Source organism: Hippopotamus amphibius, chromosome 9, assembly GCF_030028045.1.
Source record: "Hippopotamus amphibius kiboko isolate mHipAmp2 chromosome 9, mHipAmp2.hap2, whole genome shotgun sequence".
NCBI lineage: Eukaryota > Metazoa > Chordata > Mammalia > Artiodactyla > Hippopotamidae > Hippopotamus > Hippopotamus amphibius.
This window is the reverse complement of record NC_080194.1, coordinates 57974834-57992138: the sequence shown is the minus strand read 5'-3', so window position 1 is coordinate 57992138 and position 17305 is coordinate 57974834. Positions and strand designations below refer to the sequence as shown.

The 17305-nt window shown below is 50.0% G+C and overlaps 1 long non-coding RNA gene across 2 annotated transcripts in view; it reads right to left on the bottom strand.

Annotated features, from left to right (window-relative positions):
* Positions 1-15926, bottom strand: part of LOC130860723 (uncharacterized) — a 140671-nt gene extending 124745 nt beyond the window's left edge. For both annotated transcript variants that reach the window (XR_009055518.1, XR_009055519.1), the window contains exon 1: positions 15793-15926. This is a non-coding gene — a long non-coding RNA (uncharacterized LOC130860723). The remainder of the gene's footprint in view (positions 1-15792) is intronic.
* Between the last annotated feature and the right edge of the window lie 1379 nt (positions 15927-17305).

Sequence of the window (17305 nt, the reverse complement as noted above, 5' to 3'; positions counted from 1 at the left end):
AACTGAAAGAATTCCCTCTAAGAACAGGAACAAGACAAGGGTGTCCACTCTCACCATTATTATTCAACATAGTTTTGAAAGTTTTAGCCACAGCAATCAGAGAAGAAAAAGAAATAAAAGGAATCCAAATTGGAAAAGAAGAAGTAAAATTGTCACTCTTTGCAGATGACATGATATTATACATAGAAAACCCTAAAGACTCTACCAGGAAACTGCTAGCACTCATTGATGAGTTTAGTAAAGTAGCAGGATACAAAATTAATGCACAGAAATCTCTTGCATTCCTATACACTAACAACGGAAGAGCAGAAAGAGAAATTAAGGAAACTCTCCCATTCACCACTGCAACAAAAAGAGTAAAATACCTAGGAATAAACCTGCCTAAGGAGGCAAAAGATCTGTATGCAGAAAACTTTAAGACACTGATGAAAGAAATCAAAGACGACACAAACAGATGGAGGGACATACCATGTTCCTGGATTGGAAGAATCAACATCGTGAAAATGACTGTACTACCCAAAGCAATTTACAGATTCAATGCAATCCCGATCAAATTACCAGTGGCATTTTTCACAGAACTAGAGCAAGAAATCTTGCGATTTGTATGGAAACGCAAAAGACCCCAAATAGCCAAAGCAATCTTGAGAAGGAAAAATGGAGTTGGTGGAATCAGGCTTCCTGACTTCAAGCTATACTACAAGGCCATAGTGATCAAGACAGTATGGTACTGGCACAAAAATAGAAAGGAAGATCAGTGGAACAGAATAGAGAACTCAGAAGTAAGCCCAAACACATATGGGCACCTTATCTTTGACAAAGGAGGCACGAGTATACAATGGAAAAAAGACAGCCTCTTCAGTAAGTGGTGCTGGGAAAACTGGACAGCTACATGTAAAAGAATGAAATGAGAACACTTCCTAACACCATACACAAAAATAAACTCCAAATGGATTAAAGACCTACATGTAAGGCCGGACACTATAAAACTCCTAGAGGAAAACATAGGCAGAACACTCTATGGCATACATCAAAGCAAGATCCTTTTGGACCCACCTCCTAGAATCATGGAAATGAAATCAAGAATAAACAAATGGGACCTCATGAAACTTAAAAGCTTTTGCACAGCGAAAGAAACCATAAACAAGACTAGAAGGCAACCCTCAGAACGCGAAAAAATAGTTGCCTACGAAACAACGGACAAAGGATTAACCTCCAAAATATACAAGCAGCTCATGCAGCTTAATACCAAAAAAGCCAATAACCCAATCCACAAATGGGCAGAAGACCTAAACAGACATTTCTCCAAAGAAGACATACAGATGGCCAACAAACACATGAAAAGATGCTCAACATCACTCATCATCAGAGAAATGCAAGTCAAAGCCACAATGAGGTATCACCTCACACCAATCAGAATGGCCATCATCAAAAATCTGGAAACAACAAATGTTGGAGAGGGTGTGGAGAAAAGGGAACTCTCCTGCACTGTTGGTGGGAATGTAAGTTGGTACAGCCACTATGGAAAACAGTTTGGAGGTTTCTTAAAAAACTACAAATAAAACTACCATATGATCCAGTAATCCCACTCCTGGGCATATACCCAAAGAAAACCATCATCCCAAAAGAAACATGTACCATAATGTTTATTGCAGCACTATTTACAATAGCCAGGACATGGAAGCAAGCTAAATGCCCATCAACAAATGAATGGATAAAGAAGATGTGGCATATATATACAATGGAATATTACTCAGCTATAAAAAGGAATGAGATGGAGCTATATGTCATGAGGTGGACAGACCTAGAGTCTGTCATACAGAGTGAGGTCAGAAAGAGAAAGCCAAATATTGTATGCTAACATATATACAGAATCTAAAAATGGTACTGATGAACTCAGTGACAACACAAGAACAAGGACGCAGATGCAGAGAATGGACTGGAGATCTCGAGGTTTGGGAGGGGGCGGGGGGTGAAGGGGAAGCTGAGACGAAGTGAGAGAGTAGCACAGACATATATATACTATCAACTGTAAAATAGCCAGTGGGAAGTTGCTGTATAAGAAAGGGAGTTCAACTCGAGGATGGATGATGCCTTAGAGGACTGGGACGGGGAGGGTGGCGGGGGAGTCGAGGGAGGGAGGGGATATGGGGATATGTGTATAAAAACAGATGATTGAACTTGGAGTACCCTCCAAAAAGTAATAAATAAATAAAATGAAAAAAAATGCTTAAAAAGGCAAGTTTTGTATATTTCACCTCAATAAAACAAAATAGGTTAGCATTTGTTACTTTTTTTAAAAGACCCTCACAGGTTCATGGCGAGGATTAAATAAGAGTATAATAGCAAGTTCTTACAGTGTGTAGCACATACTAACTCCTAATAAATAGCTATTTATTATTTCTAGTAATTTTAATAGCTTTTCTTATCTAGACAATACATGCTCAACATGGAAAATGCTGAAAAATAGAAAATAAAAAAAAAATCTCCTGTAATACCAAAATCCAGAGACAGCCACTGAAATAAAATTTTTATAGTATTTTTCCAGTACATACACATGTCTTAAATTTGGAATGTAATATATAGACAACTTTGTCATCATGATCCATTCTTTTCTGCCTTATCAATAATTGCAAAAACAACTCTCATGACAACACCCAGAAATAAAGGGACTTTGTTCAGGGCAAGGATCAAAAGTTGCATGAAATCTGAGACAGGAACAAGGAGCTCACGCTGAACAACTGGGGATGCCTGCCCATGGAGCCAGGAGGCGGGTTCACATCAAACCCCTGCCACCTGTTCCTCCTTCCCCATCAATGCTCACCCGGAAAGCAAGACCCTGGGGGTCTGGCCAAGTAGGACCTGGGCCAAGGGGGAGCTCACGGAAGCTCTGCGTGTGCCAGGCTCCCAATGCCCTCAGGGAGCTCCCACGGTGACCAGAGGAGTAGGTGCAGGCCAATCTCCCAAGGACCATACAGAGAGCTTCAGGGAGCACAAGGAAAGAGACACGCATGACAACCATTTCATCCAACCCCCAGGTTAAAGATGAAACAACGGAGGCCCAGGGAGGCAAGTGACTGCCCCGAGGCTGCAGGGATGAGAGCAGTCCCAATAGGGGGCCAGAAGACCGAGCTCTCAGGGTTCTGAGCTAACTCACAAATGCCGCCTGTGGCAACCCAGTTAAAAAAATATATATATACATATCTATCGGGGCCCATATCCAGTACTTATGTACAAGTACTTATTTACTAAGTGCTTGGGGTGCGTCAGCACAGAGACAAAGGCCACCTGGGCACAGGACAAGCAGCCTGTTTTATGAGAACACTTGGGGCCCTGCCTGCCTCCCTCTCTTGGGCAAGGTCTCTCTTCCTGTAATACAGAAGCGAGGCCAGACCCCACAGACTCCTGGGGACGCTACCTGAGTCAAAGCTTTCTGTAGCATCTGGCAAAGAAGGATGCTCTTCTTCTGTGCTGGGAAAGCACCCCCAGAAATAACTCCAGAGAAGGAATTACAAACCCACAAAACACATTTTCAGCGCTCCATCTCGACCTAGGCACGGTCTTCCCCACTTTCCTTTCGGATGGGCGTGCGTTTTGATGGGCGTGCGTTTTGTTGGGAGGTGGGGAGAGTGAGTGAGTGGCGTCCAGAGGCAGTTCCTGAAACCCTGCAGAGGAGCAGCTGCTCCTGGCACTGGGGGATTCTATTTCCATCTCCGCTTACGCGTAATTATCTTCTAAAGCAGTGCTCCCCAGAGAGGCGGCAGCGCCGGAGGCCTCCCCGATCACCTCCCTGGACGGGCTGCTCCTGGCACCACCCTCGCAGGGGGAGGCCGGGAAGAGGGCCTGAAATCGGGGCCACCCGCAGCCCACTTCTCCGGAGCCCTAGTCACAGACGTGCCAGGCCCTTTCCTTTAGAGGCCCAGAGAGGAAATTAAATGTGAGCCAGATAAGGAGATTTCCTTCAGCTCTGACGCCAAGGGATCCGAAGTTAGGATTCCCTGAGGACTACGCAAACCAAACTGGCACAGGCCCCAGACCATCGGGCCAGCCACGCCTGGAGCGCCTTCTTCTCTTTAATGACAGCGCTCGGATCACTGGCCTGAGGGTTTTCATAGCAAATATGAACGAGAATGTAAACCTCCGCAGGCTGATGACCATGTGGGTGGCAGAGAGGCCCTGGGCCGAGCGCCACGACTGCCCGACAGGTCCCCTGGTCTCTCCGCCGGTGCTTCTGCACGTCCCTCCCTGCCCTGTATTTTCAAGGCCGAGGCCACTGCCCGGGGCGGCTGACTCGACTCTTTTCACGGCATGGTGACTCGATCCACAGAAGGATGCGGGGAGCTGAGCACACCAAGCTCGCACTGACCTCAGCAGTTTCTACATCTGCCGGGGCGAGGAACACCTTCACCGTGGGCGAAGCGTTCACCAGGCAGCCCGGGGCTGGCGGGAAGGAGCAGCTCCCAGCAGGGCTGCCACGCACACTGGGCTTCCCGGCAGCCTTGGCCACCCCCAGCTTTGTCTACTTGCTCTTCTTCCTGCTTGTGGTTTAAGTGTGGGGAAGTGGGTGGGTGAAAAGGCATCCAGAAGGAGGGAGAACAGACAGGAAAGGGCGGTGGATCAAGGGTCACCAGAGCACTGACGTTTCAAAAAGAAACTGCAGAGGAACAATTGCTGCAAAATATCTAGATGCACAGACGTGGTGCTGCAACGGCAGTCGGAACTTGGAAAAATCCTCGATGAGCTGGTACACATGCCAATGCTGCCCTCCACGTGCTCACAGACTCAACAGTGGGCTCCCATCTCATTCACCAGGGCAAAAGGCCAAAGCCTCTCTCTCTCTCTCTCTCTGTCTCTCACACACACACACACACACACACACACACACACACACACACACACACACACACACACACACACGACTTCCACCTCACTGTCCCCACACCAGACTGGCGGGCGCACACGCCCATTTCAAGGCCTCCATGTTTGCTGTTCCCTCGGCCTGGACCACGTCCCCTCCACACCTCAGCTCCTCCTCCCCTCACCCCTCCTCCAGGTAGAAGCTCAAACATGACCTGCTCAACAAGGCCTGCCTGGGCCACCTTTCTGCACCTCACCAACCCCCCGCCCCAGGCACTCCCTGGGCTTTTCAGCAATCATTACCACCTCACATACTGTTCTGGGTCAAACAGCATCCCCTCAAATCCACATTCACCTGGAACCTGACCTCATTTGGAGGGAGGGTCTTCCCAGATGTACATAGTTAGGATGGGGACACACTGGAGGAGGGTGGGCCCTCATAAGAAAAGAGGGGCCACAGACACAGGAAGGAGGCCGTATAGTGAGGGAGGCGAAGAGCAGAGCTGAGCAGCCACAAGCTCGGTGCACCAAGGATGCCAGCACCACCAGAAGCTGGGGAGAAGCAGGGAACAGGTCCTCCCTCAGAGGCCCAGGACTGCAAGGGGATAAGGTCCTGGTGTTGAAGCCATCCAGTCTGCAGTCCTTTGTTACAGCGCCCAGGAAACTAGGACATATGAATTCTAACCAGCTATTGTCTGTTGCCCCTCACGAGAAAATAAGCCCCAAGAGAACAGGATTTTGATGTCTTTCGCTTGGTGCAAAATGCCCAACACATAGAACAGCATCCAGCTGGGTAAAAAAATGTATTTGCTGAATAGATCTTGAGTGAACGAAGATAAGCCTAGAAGGGAGGCAGGGGTGCTGTACCCACCCTACAGAGGGCAAAACTGAGGGGCTGATGTCCTAGCTCTGCTCAGAGAGAGAGAAGCCAGGACTAGAACTGAACTGGGACCCTGTTCATTCATTTGAGAAGTAATTCTGAGCACCTTCAGGTGCTGAGCGAACATCTGCTACATGCAGTACTCAGTGAGCACATGTGTGGAGTGGAGGGCAGGAAGGGCAGGCTCCAGGCTCTCCGTGACCCTGAACCAGGCAGCTCACCCTGGTCTTGGTGTCCTCATCTGCAAATTGAGGGCGGATCAGAAGCCAAGATGACCTGCTCTCGAAGGAGCAAGGAAGGCTTGTTTTAATTTGTGCCGCTTCTGCGAGGCCCTCTCAGACCCCTGAAGCCAAGGTGATGGCTCGGTTCTGCTGACTTACACTTAGGGGAGCACCTCTGGCATTTACCACACACTACTCTGAAATCTCTTTCACCCCACAGGCCACTGTTATCTTGCTTTCACGTAAACCACCCCCCCTCCACACTACTGGACTCACATCACAGGCTTCTGCACCTGGCGCTCTGTAAGCCCCGCAGTCTGCCAAGGCCCTGCCTGTGTCCTTGCTGGGTGGCTCTGCTCCTCCCAGGCCTGCAGACACCAGGCTCCCCCACCAAGCTCCACTCCCAGGAGTGAGGATTTTGCCCACCTGGACATGGGCCACTCTGGAACCTTGAGTACAGCCCTCCCCACACTCAACCCGCAGGTCTCTCCAGTTTGGGTAAACCATCTGCAAACAAATCAAGAACTTCAAATGAACCTGCCATCATACACGCCCATGCACACATGTATGGTCGGGAGTATGAAACCAGCACAGACAGCAGCCCAGGGCCAGCACTGTTAGGAACGTAACCAGGCAGAAGGTAAAGTGTGAGATTTAGAGCTGGGCAGACCCAAGCGTGGGCCCCAGCCCTGCCCCGCTGTGGGTTACACTTCCTTTACCTCCCTGTACTTGAGCGACCTCAGCTCACAGGGGACTCAGTAGCAGCAGACGGCGGACTCTGCAAAGCGCCCAATACCTTGTGGTTCTCTGTTTCCACATGTGGAAACGGGCAGCACGTGGCCGGTTTACCCTGCCTGGAGAGCAGCATAAAGAGCCTCAAGCCCCAGGGCTTGGAGATCTGGTCCCACCTCTGCTCTGAAGCACCAGGCCCATAGCTGCACTTCACCTCTCAGGGCCTGGCTCAGCCTCTGCAAAAACAAAAGGGAGGGACTTCCCTGGCAGTCCAGTGGTTGAGACTTTACCTTCCAATGCCAGGGGATGTGGGTTTGATCCCTGGTCGGGGAGCTAAGATCCCACATGCCTTGTGGCCAAAAAACCAAAACAAAAAACAGAAGAAATATTGTAACAAATTCAATAAAGACTTTAAAAATGGTCCACATCATAAAAAGATCTTAAAAAAAAAAAGGGGAGAGGCTGCACTAAGGATCCCTAACACCCAGTCTACCTAAGAAAAGGGGAGGCCTCTGCTCTGGGGCCTCGTGTCTCACAGCAGTGCTGGTGTAAGAAGAGAACATCAAATGTGCTCTCCTGCAAATCTCCTGCCTTCGCCCCGCTACCCTCCCACCACCCCAACTGATCCGGGTCTGCCTCTGCCCTCCTTGATATTGCTAGATGATGTGCATAGTGAATGTAACACTCATTCATGCATTTAAAAACACTTATTAAGGAAAGGAGAACACAAATAAGAGTAGTAGCTGCTTACAATTGCTGAGTACTTGCTAGGTAATATGTTCAGAGCTTTACGAACATTACTTTCTGAATCCCCACAACAACCTGTGAGGTGGATACTGATGTTATTCCTGGTTTACAGATGAGGAAACCGAGGCCCAGGGAGGAAGGAAAACTTTGCTTAAGTCACACTGCCATAAACTGAGTGGGAGCTGGAAATGAACCTAGAATCTCTTCACGACCCCGGGCTGCCCCTCCATCACTCCTTCTCCCTGGCCCTCTTTGAACTGCAGGTAAAGGATGCTGTCATTCAGTAAGTCAGAGCCTCCCAAAACCTACTGGGCTGCTCAGCCTGCGGGACAGTCCAGGTGAGGGCCTCCAGGTGTGCCCTCTACCAGATCAGGCCCCTGAAACACGTGCTCAGAGACAAACCATCACCATATTCCTATAACAAACCAGGCAAGTGGGGGACAGATCACCACACTGCTGGAAGGAAAGCCCCGCCACACGCAGAACTGTACTTCCCTACATGCATGGAGGCTATCCCAGAAGCAAGAGTGTCTGATTTTCCATCATGCGATCTTTATGTTCCCCTAGTTCAGCTCCCCAGCCTGGCATCCCTGTCTTGGCTGTGCAGAACAGAACTGATACCAACGTGCTGCCTATAAGCACTCGCTTCCTTGGGGAGAGGTTTGCAGAAAGGCTTTGGCAGATTATGCCAAAATCAAAGTGTTTTATTACAGTGCCCGGCCTCTGGGAAAAGTGGAGAGAACGTGAAACCAGGAGCGCTTGCTTCCAGTTCCATGTCGCCACACCCTGAGCAGAGCGTTGGTCCTCAGGGGCTCAGCTCCCTCATCCTCCATTGTTCTGAGAGACCCCCTTCCCCCACCAACTAAGACCCGGACGCCAAATGAGTCCCATAGCCACACCAGTGATAGATGAAATGCCTATAAACAATACCCATTTCTATCACCTAGCAGGATGGCAGCCCGTGGAGAAATGGGCAGCCTCATACGCTATTGGTAGTTTTAAACCAGAAGAGCCCTCACAAGCACAGTGTGGGGATTAGCTGTAGCAGTTCAAATGCGTAGAACCTGTAACATACTGACTCCACCCCTAGACAAACACATGCGTGTGTGCATAACAGTATGTATGTAAGAAGATATAACAGCAGAACCAATGAATTAGTACATGTCTATCAATGGGGGACTGACTCATAAATTATGATATATCTATACTATAAAATATTTTGTAGACAAATTAAAAGAGAAAAGCTACATGCATGAAAAGATCTACAAGATCCATTCTGTGAAAAGATAAAATAGTGAAACAATATATCTGATGCAATCAGATTTATGCTTACAAAAGAAACAAAACTGTATATATTTGTGTCTGTACAGGCTGATGGAAGTTACAACTGGTTACTGCTGAGGGTCCAGCAGGGAGGTGGCACATGGGGGAGGGGTGCCAGGGAAAGGAGGACTCTACACTTTCCTTTTTTTTTTTTTTTTGGTAAAATTTATTTATTTATTTAGGTTGTACCGGGTCTTAGTTGCAGCAGGCAGGCTCCTTAGTTGCAGCTCCAGGGTTCCTTAATTGCAGCAGGTGAGCTCCTTAGTTGTGGCATGCAAACTCTTAGTTGCAGCATGCATGTGGGATCTAGTTCCCTGACCAGGGATGGAACCCAGGCCCCCTGCCTTGGCAGTCCGGAGTCTTATTCACTGTGCCACCAGGGAAGTCGCAGACTCTACACTTTCTGCTGTGGACTCCTCCACTATTTGGATGGAAGGGTGGGGTGTAAGAGCATATGTTCATGTATCACCCGTATCATTTAGAAAAAAGCCATCGAACTGACTAAAAAATACCACCACCGCCACCAAAACAGGATTCGTGTTCTGGTGTGAAACTGCCACAGCAATCTGAACACATTTTGGTGCCACACTCCAAGGTCTTCCCAGGAGTGATAAAGTTCAAGTGCAATCACTGAGCCACAGATGACAAGACTGGATCGAGACCAACAGGGAAGGACAGAAGTGCGGGATGCGAGGAAAACTTTGGGGTAAGCTCTGTGGAGACTGCAAACCTGTCCTGTCCTGAACCCGCTCGGCTCCAGGACTCATTTTTCTGAGACTCTCCTCCCTCTTGCCCCCATAGGATGAGAGGAAAGTGAAAACCAGGATGAAGAGAGAATTCCCTTTCCCACAGCAGAGGGGAGGCCACCCACTGTCACCAGCAGAGCTACTCACAGGCGAAGCCAAAGAAAAGGCCTGGCCAGACTCCACCTTCCCGACAAAGGCAGTGCGTCCAAGGCTCCTGGGGCTGCAGGGACGGCCAAGGCTGGCAGGCCGAAGCCCACCCATTCGAGTCCCTCCACTTCAGCACACAACCAGGCAAGCTTCTTTTCACATTCAACACTAACATCCCAACTGAACCAGTAAATCAGAGGGTTCTGCCAACAAAACATCAGGGATGTGGAACAAGGAGACATAAATCAGTGGTATCCTGGATAAATATATAGTTATTCTTTCTGCTTGTCTATAGTAACACTTCTGTAAATTCAACCATTTGATAAATCCCCTTTTTTTGCTTCTAGTAATAATTAAAACAAACACGCAGCCCAAACACACACGTGCAGCTAAACACGGAGCAAAAAGGAAAACAGGGGCTTTGCTTAGGATGTGATGCTCAGGAGGTAGTCTGCCAGCTGACAGCCCTGTGCAAAATGCTCTCCTCCCATTAGAACAGGTACACTGTTACTGTACCAAACTCACTGGGCACTTCAACAGCCCATGGCTCGGTGGCTGCCCTCAGGACAAGGGAAAGAAGTCACATCTTGGAGGGAAAGGGCTGATCATCAAAGTGCGGGAGCAGAATTCTCATGCAGTGACTCACTGCAGAGATGGCCGCAACTGCAGATGTCGAGAAGCAGGCGGGCCAACAAAGTAACTCTCGGCCTCCAAGCAATGAGGACGCAGCCCGAGCAAAGCCAGAACCTGAGCAACTGGCCGGAGGCCAGCTAGAACAAACTATCTAAAGGGCATGGGTATTACACAATCTGGAAAACGGAACCCTGGGCAAGTTTATTACAGACTCTGGCACTGACCAGGCGAGAGGGCATGGGACCGGCATAGTCCTGACGTGGCAACAGTGCATCCTATGATGGGGACACACGGACACTAGCAACCAGCACCAACCAGGACCAACCATGTCCCCTCGCTCTGACTCCGGTTCGCTGGAGTATGGCCTGGCTCCCCACTGAGGCTGCACCCTTCAGGGCAGGGTGTTCTCACCTCCTCGCAGGGCTGACCACCACTGAGAACTCGCCTATCTCCACTCCCCCTTCCCGGCCAGCCCCTGCATGCTTGGTAACCACAAGTCACCCCCGCCTAGAGGCAGATCAGCCCTTGGGGAACAGCCAGAACTGAAGGCCACAGCAACCGCGGTCCACTGGGTCCACCGGGGAACGGTAGGGTGCTGACTACACCGCAGGGAGACGTCCCCCTTTGGGGGATTTTCCCCTGTGACACTTTCATTTTCAGTTTGAATGTTCACACCAGCACTTCTCTAAATGGGGTCTGAGAACCTGAATTCCATGCTGAGATGCTCCAGGAAAGGTAAAAACTAAGGCCACGGTGAGTGGGCAAAGACAGGGGAAGGCGCTTTGGGGTTTTACTCAGGCACCTTTCTCTGGCTCTCACGAGATCCCAAAGGAGGCAATTTCGGTTTCTACAGAGATGCTTGCAGTCTACACAGAGTCAGTATTTCCAATACCCAGCCTGTGGGGAGGAGAGTGGCAGCAGCGGGGGTGAGGAGAGTAAAGAGGGTTTGAATCCTCCCTCTCTCAACCCCAATCCAGAGGGCCGAGCACCACGCACGCTGGCCTATCCCCTGCGCTCCATCACCACCGCCACCGTCTTAATGTCTTGAGTTAAGGCCTCATCCTCTCTCATGCCAATTACCCTGATGGCCAGCTGCTGCTCATTTCACACTCCACACAGCCCACAGAGCCACCCTTCTAAACCACAACCCTGATCCTCTCGCCCTTAATCAAGCCCCAGTCTCCAGGATGGAGTCCAACCCCGGCAGGGCAGGCATGACCTCGGCCGGACCAGGCTGTGGTCACAGCTGCCACTCAGGCTAACACACCTCACCCCCCGCCGTCCCCCCGGCTACATGGACGCACGTGTTTCTGTGCCCGGTTCCTCATCTGTGCAACGGGAATAACATGATGGACCTCCAGAGCCTCTGTGGGGGTTTTAATCCCAGCTGCGGAGAGCCTGGCTCTCTAAGAACAACCACGACTCTCCCTGTCCCCAGCCTGGCTGCAGAGTCTCTGCTCTTCACCACCTCGCTGTGCTACCTCCTCAAAATGAATGAACACGAGGAAACGCAGGAGAAAAGGCGGCGCATCCACAATCTAAAAATGAAGGGTCATAAACATAAAAATTAGGCTACCAAGATGTGAAAGACACCAAAATTAACTCATTATCAAAATAATGTGAGAGGAGGGAAGGGATGGGAATAGAAGGAAAACATTATTTTGGAGGAACAGCTTTTAAAATATATAGCTTTGTAATCTTCTTGCAGACTTCATTTTTTCCAAAGATTTAGGAAGATTACATTTCAATAGCTCACAAAGGAGACACTTCTGGTTTTTTTTTTTTTTTAAACTACTTAATTAATATCTTTAGAGAATAAGAAGTACTTTTATAGACTGACTGAAGCTTAATAAAATTCTCAGAGAAATTCTGGCATCAGTCACAACAAACACCCTCTTGGAATTTAATTTCCTTTTCCACGTACAACTTACTATGGAAACTCATTTATGATGCCACCACAGCCAGTCAAAATCTGCCTGGAGCATAAAAACTTCAAAGCCCCACAAGAGAGCCTATAGGACTGGATGGAATTTGGCCCCACATTTAAGCAAATCCTACACCTAACAGAGATTTCCCCCACGCCAAACTGTCCAGATTTTACTGGCAAAGTCAACTCTTTCATCTCCTTCCCAGCCCATATCCGCCCTGCCCTCCCACCTTAGCTCTAACAATGACCCCTTCCAGCTAGAAGTCCCCCAATTCAGTATATTTTCCCTGTCCAACAAAACAAATAAAGCAGGAGAGAAGGGCACAAAATAGGCAAAGGGAAACTAGCTATATCCATCTTCAGCATCCTACCGAAGACATGTCCCTTCTGGCTTCTAGTTTGGTTAAAGTTCCTCTTTTTTTTTTTTTTTTAATTTTTATTGAAGTATAGTTGATTCACGATTCTGTGCCAGTCCCAGCAATTCCCTCCTTTTAGATGATGGTAGGACCTAGAATATTCACTGCATGTGTTGAGGGTGAGTGGGAAGCCAAAAGCTAAAAGAATTATTTATAAGGTCAAAAATGTACTTTAAAAGCCTCTCTCCCTCGAGGACAATTCCTACTGGAAGACTTAATCATTCCCATTATCCCAAGTGCCTATGGGCAAGGGGAGAGAAAGGGGTGGATGCCAACCGTCACTGAGCAGCCACTGCAACTCAAGAGTGCATCTCATTTAATGCAAGGCAGATATTATCATCAGCCTGATTTTACACACGCAGAAATCAGGCTCCAAGAGATCAGGTGATGGGCTCAGCATGTACACCAAATACACCAGACACCAAAATGCGTGGACTCATAAGCTTCCAGTGTTCCCAGGTGCTTAGGGTAAAATACTGTTTCAGGTTGGAGGGCACTTTACAGATTTACACATTGCTTTTCACATACAAGATCTCATTTAATATCGCAACCCTGTAGTTAAGAATTACTATTCCACTATTGTAAAACACTATTTGGTTTCAAAGATCATCAGTAACTTGTGCAAGCCCGTGGTAGCACTTAGAGTTGTACCCTGTCTAAGCTTCGTTTCCTCACTGACAGTGTCTAACAAACGGTAGGGGCTCAAATGACAAGTATTATTAGCATCATGATTTTTATTAATAGCCCTCAGTTAAAGTAAAACTTATACACACACACACGTACTATAGATATTTTAAAGATTCAACTTAATTACCTGTTGGAGAGGATGTGATTTTACCACTACCTTAAACTCAGAGATAACCACTAACTGCAGCTTCCAAGAAACTGACAGAAAAGGATTACTGAAAATGATGTGGTCAAACGCAGTATGGATTTTGAAAGATACTAATGCAAGAGGATAGGCACATTCAGTTATGATAAAATACACACACACAAAAAATCCTCCTCTCCCTCCAGCATCATGGCTTGATCATGAATGTGCTGTTTGACCGAACCATGTCATTTCAACTCTGCGATGACCCTCAGCATCGAAAACGAGATGGCCAGCAAGTGCACAGAAGGTCTAGTGAGAGGTCACCCAGAAGGTCTAGGAAAAAGGGGTGAGATGGATGCTTTATTATTACCTTGAGCTATTTTTAATGTGCTGCATCTAATACACTGTTTGCCTATTAATTTCACTCACTTGAAAAGAAACCTGAGAAGTTCAGAAATGCCAGATGCAACAGGAATCAGCTCCCCACTTCTCAAGCCAGAATGGAAAAGATGACAGAAGTGTGTTGGTACAAGGACGGCAGCACCAGTCAGACAGAAGGAAATCTATGGTACTATGGCAATGAGAGATCCTGGGGATGTTCTTCGAGCAAGGCTGTGCCAAGACCCATCCAACTGAGCATCCACTCCAGACTCAAAGGTTCAAACGAAAGAAAAAACATTCAGGTCCACAGATGAGATATATGTAATTTTTTTAAGCACAGTTAACAACTTAATGGTAATGACAGCTAGACAGCCATGTACACTATTTGCCTGCATAAGAACAGTATCCATACTATAAATCTAGTACCAATTATGATTAGTCGTTGGTTTTACTTTATGCAGCCTTTCTTGCTTCTTAGCTGTGTTAAGTCCACCCTAATTTCTTAATAGGCTGAGGCTGATTTTGTGTGGCCAATCTAGTTTCACAAGGAAAAAGATGTCAGTCTCCCTCAGACACCTACTCCTGCTGCCAATAGACTGTCTAGCTCTTTATGGATACCCTATTTCACAGATAAGGAAACTGAGTTTTGGAGCTGGGAAACGACGCACCCAAGGCCAAAATCCTTGCTAATATATCCAGGACTAGTACCAGGGCTCAAGGCCTACAATGTGGATCTCCAGCTTTATCACTGTTGCAAATGACCTGGCATACTTGTGTCTTGAATACAAAGTTTATTTGGGGAAAAAAAAAAAAAGCTAACATGAGTCATCTCCTTTGTCAAGGGGCACCGCACAGATTGTTCTAATAAAGCATCCAGCGTCTCCAGCACCACTTGTTTCTGAAATAGTCAACCTCAGCCCCAGAGGATTAAAGGCCATGTCTTATGCCCCTTCAGGATACCCACGACCCTCTGAGCAGATGGGCTGCGGGGCTTTGGGGATCTGCTAGCCCAAGCCTGGGAATCCAGACGTGGCCGGTACTGGAGAGGGAATGGGGTGGCTGGGTGTGGGAGGTCAGAGTTGTGTTTTCTCCTGCCAACAGTTATGATTTCATGCAGCCCAGTGCTACTCCCCTGGGAACCCCTAAATATCCCATCCCCTCAAGAGTCCCTCCTCAACTTTCCCAGGACGAAAGCACTGCAGTCTGGGAGGTGAATCTAGGCAGATGGAGGGGGACGGTATTTGACCCAAGCGGTAGAGGAAGCACCGCTCCGCTCCCTCCTTCACCAGTTACGGGAACTCCCCGCCGGGTCTTCAGACACCTAGAGGCGTCTCCAACTCTGAGTCCGACCCTTCTCTCAGCGTCCGCCCCAACAGACGCGGGGAGGCGGCAGAGCCCACTCCCCATCTCTCTACGCCGCCACCCGCTCGCCTCCGGTCCCCCCGGCGGCCGCCCCCCGTGGGCCTCCCTCCCTCCTCACCCGCGGGGCCCCCGCCGGACGCCTGCCCGCTCCAGCCCGAGACCCTGAGCGCACCCCTTCCTCTCCGCCCGCAGAGGAGCCAGGGCTCCCGCCTCCGGCCCGGGGCCCCCCTCCCCGCGTCCCTCCGCCCCCCGGAGTCCGCCGCGCACCCGCACTTCCCGCCCGGCCCGTGCGGGCTCGCGGTCCGCCCTAACTTTTCCCGACCGCGGCCCCGTCCTCGCAGCAGCGAGGACCCCGCGTCCCGCGCCGCGACGGGCAGGCGGGCTCGCGTCCTCTCGGCCCCTGCCCGCCCACCCCGCCGGCACGAGTTGCGCTCGGGACTCGCTCGGCGCCCGGGCCTCGGCGATCCGCCCGGCGCAGAGGCGGAGCCGGCGTGGCGGGAAGCGCGCTGTCCCGGCGCCGGCACCCCCGCCCCGAGCCCGGCGCCCCGTGCCCGGTGCCCGCCCGCGCCGATCCCTGCCCACCTGCCCGCCCGCGCCGCCGCCGCTCACCTCCTCCCGCGCCGCCACCGCCGCCACTGCCGGGAAGACGTGGCAGTGGCCGCCGCTCGCGCTCCCCGCCTCGCCTCTCCTCTCGGCGCCCGCGCGGGCGGCTCCGGCGCACCGGACCGCAGCGCCAGGCGCCCTCTGCCGCCGGGAAGCCGAATCCTCTCGCCCTAACCCTAACGCGCCGGCCGCCCCGCCCGGCCCCGGCCCCCGCCCCGGCCCCGGCCTCCCCCCACCGCCCGCCCGGCTCCCGGCCCGCCGCAGCGCTCGCTCCCCACCCGGTGCCGCTCAGCTGGAGATCGTCCCGCTTGGCGGCCCCGGGCCCGCCGCCGCCTCCGGGGAGCCCGCCCTGACCAGCCAGCGGCTGGGCGCCCTTCCTCCCGCCCCCGCGCAGCCGGTGCGGGTCGTGCCCAGCCGGGTCAATACGTTTTCTGCTTCTCTGAATCTGAATGCCTCGCCGACGAGAAAGTAAAATCGGGTTGGGGATCAAACACCACATCTCTCGTGTTCGCCATTCTCTCTCCTAGGGCTAGGTTAGCGCCCTGCCTGGAATACCTATGTGCGCAGCCAGTACTGCTTGAGGGAGCGAGAGTGAATGAATGAGTAGAGATTCTGGCCGCTGTCCACCCACATAAGCTTTTAAACCTCCAGAGGACAGATATCCCAACCTGGATTTGTTTTTTGTAAATTAAACACACACACACACACACACACACACGTGCGCAGCGTTGTGTAACTAAATAGGATTCACAATTCCCCACCTCAGACCAGCACCAAAGCCTCACAAGGCCCACAGCTCAATGTTACTCAGGGCTTTTAGTCAAACAGACTTAGGTTTTAGATCTACCACTTAACATCTGGGAACTCTCCGGAAAGCTAATCTCCCTGGGCAGTTACCTCATCTATAAGTTAAGAACAATAAAATCTACTTCATAGGGTTGTTGTGAGGATTAATTGAGATCATGACTTGTATGTAAAGTGCTTTCTCAGTCCCTCCACCCCATCTATACTGTAGTATCTAAGCTGTAGCTATTGTTACTATTATTACTGATCTAGTAGGTAATGAAAACTAGAGGCAAAATGTAAAATAATGGCTATCTTTTCATCTGAGGACACCTTAATCCCCTTGTACGTGGGGTACTGTCACCTACCCAAAAGAGCCAGCCCTGGAGCAAGGCCTTTCCAGTCTCTCCTCTTCCCCATCCTGAAGAAATAACTTGTCTTTGGGGTTTTGAAGAGCTGTAGAACTGGCCCTCCTGTAAGTTTCCCCCCTGGGTTTCCTTGGCCAATCTCTTAATGGACAAGTTGTTTATTTTATTGCAAACGGAGTGAATGTTGAAGGGTCCCTGTCATCTATAGCCTCTTCCTGTTTTCTCTTTGCCCCTCTCTCAACACCTTGAGTCTGTCTTTTCATTTTTGAGTCTCCTTCCTGCTCTGCACGTGAAACAGTAGTAGGTGCAATGAAGTGGCATCCGACGGAATTGGGCTGGAATCCCAGCCCGTCCATCTTGGGCTTTCT